Raw genomic sequence first — 10000 nt, 5'->3', positions numbered from 1 at the left:
TGAATGAAGAAGTATTGATTTAAAAGCTCAAGATAGAGACGACTAGTGAAATCTAACTGAGGCCCTTTGCTTCAATAGGCGTAGGAGGAGATGATATATATATATATATATATATATATATATATATATATATATATATATATATATATATACATATATATATATACTCGGCAGTACTCTGCATCAACCCTTATATTCAAAATTATCCCAATACCTCTTTTTTTTGTGCTTTGAATTCCAAAAATTAATAGCACAGCATTAACGCATGTATTCGCAATGACACCGGCTTTTAGTTCCCAACCGAAATGAAAATGGAATTGCAAATAATATTGGCAAAATTGTCATTTGTGTCGTCTAGCTCCAAATGCCCATAACTGTGGTAAATCAAAACCTCCTTGCATACAAAATCCTCTTTGATTATTTTCAGTAAACCGGTCATCCTATGACTCAAATCTCCTGAGAGTCACTGAAATTTTAAAGGCTAATTGGAGTATGAAATGCAGACTGTTTGTTTAGATCAGCCATTAACCCTGTAATGTAATTATCTCTTCCATTAACCTCACAATGTAATTATCTATTCCATTAAACTCGCAATTTGTTTCATACATTACTGGTTCATTTAACATAATGGGAAAAACAGATGTGTTCATCCCTGGCGGCAAACTCGCGTCAGCTTATTTTACATATTGAGCTTTCTTATGGTCATCAGTTTACTATGATATTCTCTCTCTCTCTCTCTCTCTCTCTCTCTCTCTCTCTCTCTCTCTCTCTCTCTCTCTCTCTCTCTCTCTCTCTCTCTCTCGGTGTCATTGCATTATTTTTCTTTTAATTGTTGAGCACCCAGAATGTTCATTATTGAGCCGTAAAAATATCACGATCATTTCATTTTATATGATAGCAAAGATTTGATATTTGAAATTTTTCTTTTATAGATTCAGGAAAGAATATACATATTTGAATATGTATATATCTTTTCATACATACTTCTGCGTATGTATATGTGGGTGTATATATAATATATTTATGTGTAAATAACAGTACACCCACACGCTTACGAACAGACAGACACACACACACACACACATATATATATATATATATATATATATATATATATATATATATATATATATAATACTGTATATATATATATATATATATATATATATATATATATATATATATATATATATATATATATATATATATATATACAGTATATATATATATATATATATATATATATATATATATATATATATATATATAAATTTGGGCGTAATCTAAGTGTACAAGAGTAAACTGTGAGTTGAAATGACCACAAGCAAGGGAAAATAAAAAATTAAATATGCTTTGTGATATACTGAGATGCAGTTGTTACAAGCTAAATTGTGTACTGTAATTAGAGCATCCATTGGAATGAGGTTCTGTCTGGAATACATCGAGGGGAAATGTGTTTCAACGAGGACCGTGAAGGGAGGCCTAGATAGCGAGAGCTTAGAATGGGAGAATTTCAAAATCAAAACGATGTGATAGTGTACAAGTGGGCCATAGAACTCCAATGACCCAAGTTTTTTCAGATTCTGTGTTTTTTTTTCGGTAACGTCATGAATACTATGTATAATCTATTTGTTATCTTTCCAGCTGGGGAAACCAACAGTCAGGCATATATATATATATATATATATATATATATATATATATATATATATATATATATATATATATATATATATTGGGCTCAAGCCATGTCGTGCTGATGGAAGTTCCTTCATAAGTAGCCTCCTAGGTTAAATGTGACTACAGTGATATATCCCAGAGAATTTACCGAAGGTACCCAGAATTCTAACTCATGGAGCAAATATCCCTTAAAATTTTAAGAAGGGATATCGCGTAAGGACGTAATGGCACACCTCATAGCATTCTGCACCCCAGATAGAGTTTACGTTCGAGGAGGTGTGGCAAAAATAAAAGGGGAACCCTTCAAAGGCTATCCCCGTTCCCTACTACTATCGATAGTACAACAGCGCCATCCCTACGATAGTGGCCATTCCTTTTATTGTAGCGATTTCGCTCGGTGGTATTTTCCTGTGATTGAATTTTTTCGATTGTTTAAAGGATTATTAATTATGCTTTCTTCATCCTCTTCCGCCTTTGGAAAGTTGAGTATCGGGTCTTTACTTTGATTATGTTTTAGCTCCTGTTTCACAATGAAATTGAGTATTTATTGTGTTTTAGAGCTAGGCCAGTTACTGGAGGCGCCATGGGTGCCGTCGTTCTTAGGCATGCGTTATTTAGTTAGCGGAACGACTTCCAGGTTTTAGATAGCATTATTTAATTCTTGTAATTATTTAGCTATTTAGGCATTTATTCTTGTGAAGATTTGATTATGTGCATAATTATTTCATTTTTCCTCTGTTGATCGTATAGTTAGAGTTTCGGTGATTTAGGTAACCGAGAACTCGTCTAGCCTAGTTAACCTATCCTAGACATTTTTCTATACGTTCAACTTTCCCTGATTACCCTTGTGTTTCGTTTTCATGCATTGGAGACTGATACCTCCTAGAATGTTATGAAACTTCTCACGTCTCTTCGGAGACTTAAGGGTAATCCCTTTCCCTCTGAGAGTATCCTCAGGCTACAACCCTAGTAGCCGTGCTTGAATTTTATTCAGACATGGCTAACTTGGGGTTTGGTTTCTGCCTAATCCCTTAACCTTTGGTTGTGGATATTCCAGCAAGTTTTGGGATTTAGTCAGAATCTCAGAGTATTTAGTCTTATGTCGACGACCTGCAGCAGGATGAGTTGGTTGTAGGATACCTTTATTCCCCTGCCGACAAGGTTGCCAACAATGGAGGTTAGCCCTCCATAGTCGCATTAGAGTTATGGTAGTATACCATCTTCTCCTTGCGACTAAAAGACTAGTCCTGTGCCACAGTTCCCTGGGCTAAGAGTAATTCTCTTTTAGCCTAGGATAACGTAGCACTGGAACCCTGTTTCTCCCTTGTTGAGAGGAGGCGGCAGTGCCGCCACCCCCTTAACTGTGTCGGCAGTCTCTGGGTTGGAAAACTGAGTCTCTCCTGGCACCTGGATTCTGTCGATACCGATACAGAAACAGAGTTCCTTTTATAGGTGGTAGGACTGACAAGTGTGTCAGTCCTTTCACAGATGTTATAGGACCCTTTTCCCCTACCCCTCTATCCTCTTTGATGGTTGATCCATTGTCTTTTTAGGCTGACATCATGCAACCTTACCATTGCAGTAGGGTGCTGGAGCCATCCAGACTCCCTCTCCTATCTTGGCTGGCGGCAGGGCTACTGCCGCCTGCCGGCCTGGCCGGCAACCAAGATAGCTGCCGGCTTTCATGGACTGTCGGCGGCTGCCGACATTGACGGCGGCTGCCGACATTGACGGCGGCTGCCGACGTTGCCAGCGGCTGACGGCATGATTGCCATTTGCCGGCTTGGCCAGCAACCAAGATGGCTGCCAGCAGTCATGGACTGTCGGCGGCTGCCGACGTTGCCGGCGGCTGACGGCATGATAGCCATTTGCCGGCCTGGCCGGCAACCAAGATGGCTGCCGACAATCATGGACTGTCGGCGGCTGCCGACATTCCCGGCGGCTGCCGACGTTGCCGGGGGCTGCCGACGTTGCCGGGGGCTGCCGACGTTGCCGGGGGCTGCCGACGTTGCCGGCGGCTGCCGACGTTGCCGGCGGCTGCCTACATGGCTGGCGGCTGACGACACATTCGCTAGCTGCCGGCCTGGCCGGCAGTTACGTCCATGATGGCCGTGAGTGGGTAGTTCCTTCTGTCCCCAAGGTTCTTCAGTCCTCCCTTGGACTGTTGCTATAGGTTTTGTTACCTGTGTGCTGCCGGCCCCCGGCCGGCAAAGTCAGTGCTGACTCGGTAGGCAGCGCGCCGTCTGTACTTGTACTGTCAGCGGGTTGCCGGCAACAGTACTGTATCTATATAGAAGCCTGAATTTTACATTCTCCCCTTCTATTAGAACCTTCTTTCGGAAAAAAGGCAGTCTATTAGACTTTTACTTCCTTAATTACTGTATACATTTACAGTAAAGGATAGCCCATTTTTCCATACTGTGTCTCTCTCTGTCTCGCTAGTTCTGCCGGGTATGCTGGCAAGTCCTAGCTAGACCGGCAACATGCCGGATCAACTACTGTATATGTTATACAGATAGCCAGTATATCTCAGTATAGTATATACTGTAGATAGAAAACTACTATATTTCTTGTACTAGTAGTTATTTCCAATATATTTTGGATTTCCAGTTCTGGCCTTTGCTGAGCCTAATCCTATATTGAATGAATATGATTTTTTCTTTATCCTGATTGGAAATCAGTTTAGGATTACCCTACAATATTAGATACTTCAAGGCAAGAGTTATACACTCCTAACCTTTAAAAGGTACAGCCTTTGCTTGAGTCTCCCTGATCAGGAAACTCTATAATTTAGTATAGTAGGAAGACTACAGCAAATGACCTGAGTCGGATATACTAATATATGTCTTTAATTTTCTAGTCCATCTGGCTTTATGCTGGATGGACCCTTCTGTCTTATGCTGCCTGGTATGCAGCATAATGACTAGATCACATTACATAAGTACAGTAGTCGATAATTTGTAATATAGACTTACTGCATTTAGAACACTACAGTACCATGATACAGTAGTATTTTCTAGCATACCTTGGGTATCCTTAAGCGAGTTTTTCTGCTGATACCGCTTATATATTAAAGGAATATTTTCTTCAATAGTCTGATTTAGAATCAGTCATCCTGACCCCACAGTATTAACATTTTTTGGGACAGTTACTTGATACTTCTCTACCCCTAGGGGTAAGAACCCTTCTACATGGATCTTCTCAACAGAGAAAGCTCCATGTAGTTAATACTGAGGGGAGGTAGCAGCATTTGCTCGCGGGGGTACACAAGTATGTATCTCCTACTATCCCTTTATAGCTTACTATCCTAAGCTATTCTGTTGTAGAGGACATTTACATGTTGATTAGCAGTGTAATAATCCCTTGTATACTCATTTGGTTTTCCTTTCTTTACAGGAGGAACACCAGATATCTTGCGCTGCGGTCCCCTGCAAAGCCAAGAGTAAGGACTTTTACGGTCATAATACTTGCAGGTTGCATGCCCCCTGCAATATTATTTCCGGATCCCTACATTATTGGAACCCACAGGGTTGCAATATATGTCGGACATTGATGTCTGAAGGTTTTGATAATCCCAAGTCTACAGAGACTAGGGATATAGCTCAGTATAAATTACGTAACTGGGTGAGAGGCTTCCAAAAAATCTCTCCGGGACCTTTCCTACCTAATGATATGATGCGTAAGCTATTATTTCCAAAACTAAGTGAGGAAATAGTAGGCCTCATGAGCCAACTACATCCCCTGATGGCGAGAAAACCTTTGGGATCGAGGGCAAGAAGTGCCCTAAGGTATAAGAGAAATATGTTGTGTCGGACTTTCCTCCGCCTATGCCGGCTAAAGAGCCACCGATATCAACATCTTCGTCTTCTACCCCTCTATTGGATAACGTGGTACAGTTATGTATCCAACTGAAGAATCAGATAGAGAGCTTTGGTAAACAAAGCAAAAAACAGGAAGTAAAACACAAGATAGAACCTTGTAAACCTTCTCTTGTTGCTTCCCACGGGTCAGTCAAACGACCCATGAATCAAGACCTTCCTACATGCTCCATAACCAATCCCTGGAGGTTTGCAGAGCAGATGTCGATTTCAAATGGCAATCTCTACATCTCAGAGAAATTAGGTGCTATTCCTTTGGACAAAATCCAATTTTGGCCAAGCTTTGATGCTTTCCTTAATTGTTGGGTTCGACTGTTGTATGAACCAAAGTCAGGAAAAGGAACGGAACAAAAGGAGGTCATGATTCTTGACCATGGTAAGGCAGAGACTATCCTTTCAGGTAATCTGACGAGGGCGGGTTTTTCAGAGACGATGGTATTCTCACTGAATAACAGACACCCTTCCTTTCTTGCTCCTACTTCACTCGCTTTCCCCTTTATCGGGAAGGCATTTACTTCGGTTACCAAAGCTGTAGAGGCGGGTGAACCATGTCCTACACTCGATGAGTGCAAGCCTTTGTCACCAGCCTTTCCCGGTCAGGAAAAGGATTGGAAGGAAGTCTATTTGACATTTTCGGTAGGAAAATTAGACAAGGATGTCGCAAGTCGACAATTCAATGTATGTCTCCCTAATTTGTCCGATTTGCTCTTGTTTAATGAACACGAGTCAAAGAAGAGACTTGCGACATCCCTTTCTCTACAAAAGTACATAGAGTTGTGTTCAACCTACGAAAACACCCTAGGCATGCTCATGGTCATAGCCAAAATGCATATGGCTATCTTGGTAAAGGACCTTTACGCCTTTGTGAAGGCTAGGAGAGCATGCAGAGAGTTTGTGTTCGTTGCTGCAACAGTGAAACACGAAACAAGGAAGCTAATATCTTCCACCATGTGGGGTAAAGACCTCTTCCCAAAAGAGGTCATTAAGGAAGTTATTAAGAATGCCACCATGGAGAACATAAGTCTTCTCCGGAAATGGGGCATTTCCTCAAAGAGAAAATCTTCTGTGGTTGTGGGTCCCCAACCTAAAAAGAAGATCCAAAATACTGGAAATATTCCAGTGACCACAATGCTACAGGCAAATGTTCAAAAGTCTAAACCTGCTGATTATTCGAAGCATAAAGACGCTTCGGCTAGGAGGAACTTTCCCTCAGGGTCGCAGGACCTTCGATCCTTTGGTCCAGAGCCTATTCAAAATGAGCCATTGGTGGGAAACAAAAATGTCCCTACTTTCGTCTTCTTACCTTCTCCTACAGTTCAAAACCCTCCTGGAGGAGTATACCTGAGAGCTGTAGAGCATACAGGGAGTAAGAAAGCTATGGCTCGATGAGTTCCAGGGAAGGCCATTTTCTGTTCACGAGAAGGACTCGAGAAATCTCGTAGTCATTCTGAACCTGTCGCCCCTCAACAAGTTTATAGTAAACTTCAAGTTCTGAATGTTAATCCTTCTAAGCATATGGACCTTATTCCAATTAAGGGTGTTCGTAGTCTTACCAGACCTGAAAGGTGTCCCCCGGAACCTTCCAGCCAACCACCCCCCTTCCTTCTATCTAGGATTCATGTCACAAGGAGTAATATTCATCCTAGAATAGATTCGTATCAGACTCACAGTCCTAAGTATCTTCATATAGATGACCCGGTTCCAGGCACATCGCAGATGCAAGATTTGCCTCTAGATGTCTCGACTTTCTCCAGATCTATGGTTTTGATAGCAAAGAAACCATCGAAGCTTTCAGTCACATCAACTCAATTTCCTCTTGGGAATTTAAAAGGCGCTCACAAGGTCCGTCAAGAGACTCAGCTGATCGATCAGATTCCCGAAATGCTAACAAGGGAAAACGCTAAACTTTCTCTGGTTCGCAATACTGACAGACCTTGTGCAATGAGCACATCAGAAGGGTGCGTTAAGAGTCTGGAGAAAACACGCATCAAATGCTTGAAGAGATCAAATATGACTTCACAATTGAACATCTCGTACGGTTCTGGCGAAGTTACCCATCCCTTTCTTAAAGGAATGACACCTAACAGCAGTTCACTTACAACTGATCGTCGATGTGACGGTGGATACTCTATCTCAATCCAAGGAGATAGAGCTGGAATGGTCCATAGACGCAGACTTATTCCATCCCAGATGGGAACAAGTCCCGGAACTGCAGCTCGTTCTTTTCATCACGAGCATCTTCAAGAAAGTACCTCGTTAAATAGCCTCTTACGAGGATCCTCTAATGAGGCTGATAATAGACTAGATGAGGCCGGTCCTAGTTCCAATCCTAGCTATATTTCTGAGGATTAAAAAATAAACTGCCTTAGGTTTATCACGGAGAACCCAAACCCCTTATTTCACGAATTTCTTGCCCTAGCGGTTAGAAAGAGGTTTGGGATCTCAGAAGGCAATATAGAATTCTTAGAAGAATACAAGGCTAAGTCTACTAGAAGACAATATGAGTCTTCCTGGAAGAAGTGGGTGGAGTTTGTTAAATCAAAAGGACCGAGAGAAATTTCTATGAACTTCTGTCTGTCCTTTTTTGTCCACCTTCATAGCCAGGGGTTGGCGGCCAATACGATAGATACGTGCAAATCGGCCTTGACTAGACCTCTCCTATATGCCTTCCAAGTGGATCTGGCAAATGAAATCTTTAACAAGATTCCGAAAGCATGTGCTAGACTTAGGCCTGCAGGACCACCAAAGCCCATCTCTTGGTCTTTGGACAAGGTCTTACATTATGCCTCATCGGTGAACAATGAAGATTGTTCTCTTAAGGATCTAACCCAAAAGGTTATTTTTCTGTTCGCAATAGCCTCTGGGGCTAGAGTTAGTGAAATATCGGCTCTATCGAGAGATGAGGGCCACATTCAGTTCACAGATTTAGGAGAACTGAATATCTTTCCTGATCCATCATTTCTCACTAAAAACGAGCTACCCACTAAGAGGTGGGGTCCCTGTAGAATCTGTCCTATGAAGGAAGATGTCTCTCTATGTCCTGTAGAGTGTCTAAAGGTCTATCTTCGTAGAACTTCAGACTTCAGGGGAGGACAGCTCTTTAAAGGAGAAACTTCTGGATCAAATTTATCTCTAAATCAGCTAAGGGCGAAGCTCACCTACTTTATTCGTAGAGCGGATCCGGACAGTACTCCCGCAGGTCATGATCCGAGAAAGATTGCTTCATCACTGAACTTCTTTCAGTACATGGACTTTGAGTGTCTTCGTTCATACACTGGATGGAAATAATCCAGAGTGTTTTACAAACACTATGCAAAACAAGTGCATGAACTGAAACACTTTGTAGTGGCGGCAGGTAGTGTATTGAAACCTGCCCCCTAATTTCTGTGATAAACTATTTTTGGTTTGGGTCCTCACTTGTCCTCGTTCATGCACTGGATAAGAATCATCCAGGATGTTCTACAAACACTATGCTACGCTAGTCCATGATCTGAAGCAATATGTGGTGACGTCAGGTAACCTATTTACTCTGCCGTTTATTCTACGATGAACATATAATTTACTGGGACTGTCAGTTAAGGGGAGAGGAAGTCATCCTTTTTAAGTATGTCTTCTTTTATTTAAGTGTTACCATGGTAACACTAGCTCTGTTCTAAAATCCCAGGTGTGGAATTATACAGATAGTACTAGTGCCGGTGTACGAAGTACATAGTGCAGTTAATGGTAACCAGTACAGGAATTACGAAGAGCGTTTATCTTTTATCTTCTCTTCAATCTAAGAGTGGCATTTCTTGACTTCATTCTTACAAGAAAGAAATACGATTACTGTACCCGTTTCAAGTATAATCCCATTGTCAGACTACATTCGATTTGCTAACCATCTCTTGTAGTCATTTATTAGAAATAAATGTCTATTAGAATGTAGTGCGTCCACCTTCGCCAGACAATTGTATCTATACATGCCAGACTCTTTTTCTATCTAGAATGCATCCTTCACATATTTGTATGCATCAAAGGTTAGACATAAGAGACACTGATGTCATTTTGGCCAAATATACAACTTGAGACTATTTGTATATTCAGTGTGTACTTAAGTTAGTCATACTATTTATGTTAACCTTGAAATCCCTTTTCAACTGTCTAGATGGCTCTTCCCTGTAGGAGGCAGGAACCACTAACATTCTTTATGATTAGTGACGATGACATATAACGGTATTGTCACTAGTCTCATATGGTCAGTAAGACCATTGAAAAGGTTGATATAAGGTTTAGGCACTGATGGAAAATCCACAGATACATTAATGCTCTGGTATGCTTCCATCAGCACGACATGGCTTGAGCCCAAAAAACGGATTTTGAGCGAAGCGAAAAATCTATTTTTGGGTGAGATAGCCATGTCGTCCTGATGGACCCACCCATCTCTTCTGTAGATGAGATCTTCA

This window comes from Palaemon carinicauda, chromosome 12 (assembly GCF_036898095.1).
Source record: "Palaemon carinicauda isolate YSFRI2023 chromosome 12, ASM3689809v2, whole genome shotgun sequence".
NCBI classification, from domain to species: Eukaryota; Metazoa; Arthropoda; class Malacostraca; order Decapoda; family Palaemonidae; genus Palaemon; species Palaemon carinicauda.
This window is presented reverse-complemented; position numbering follows the sequence as displayed.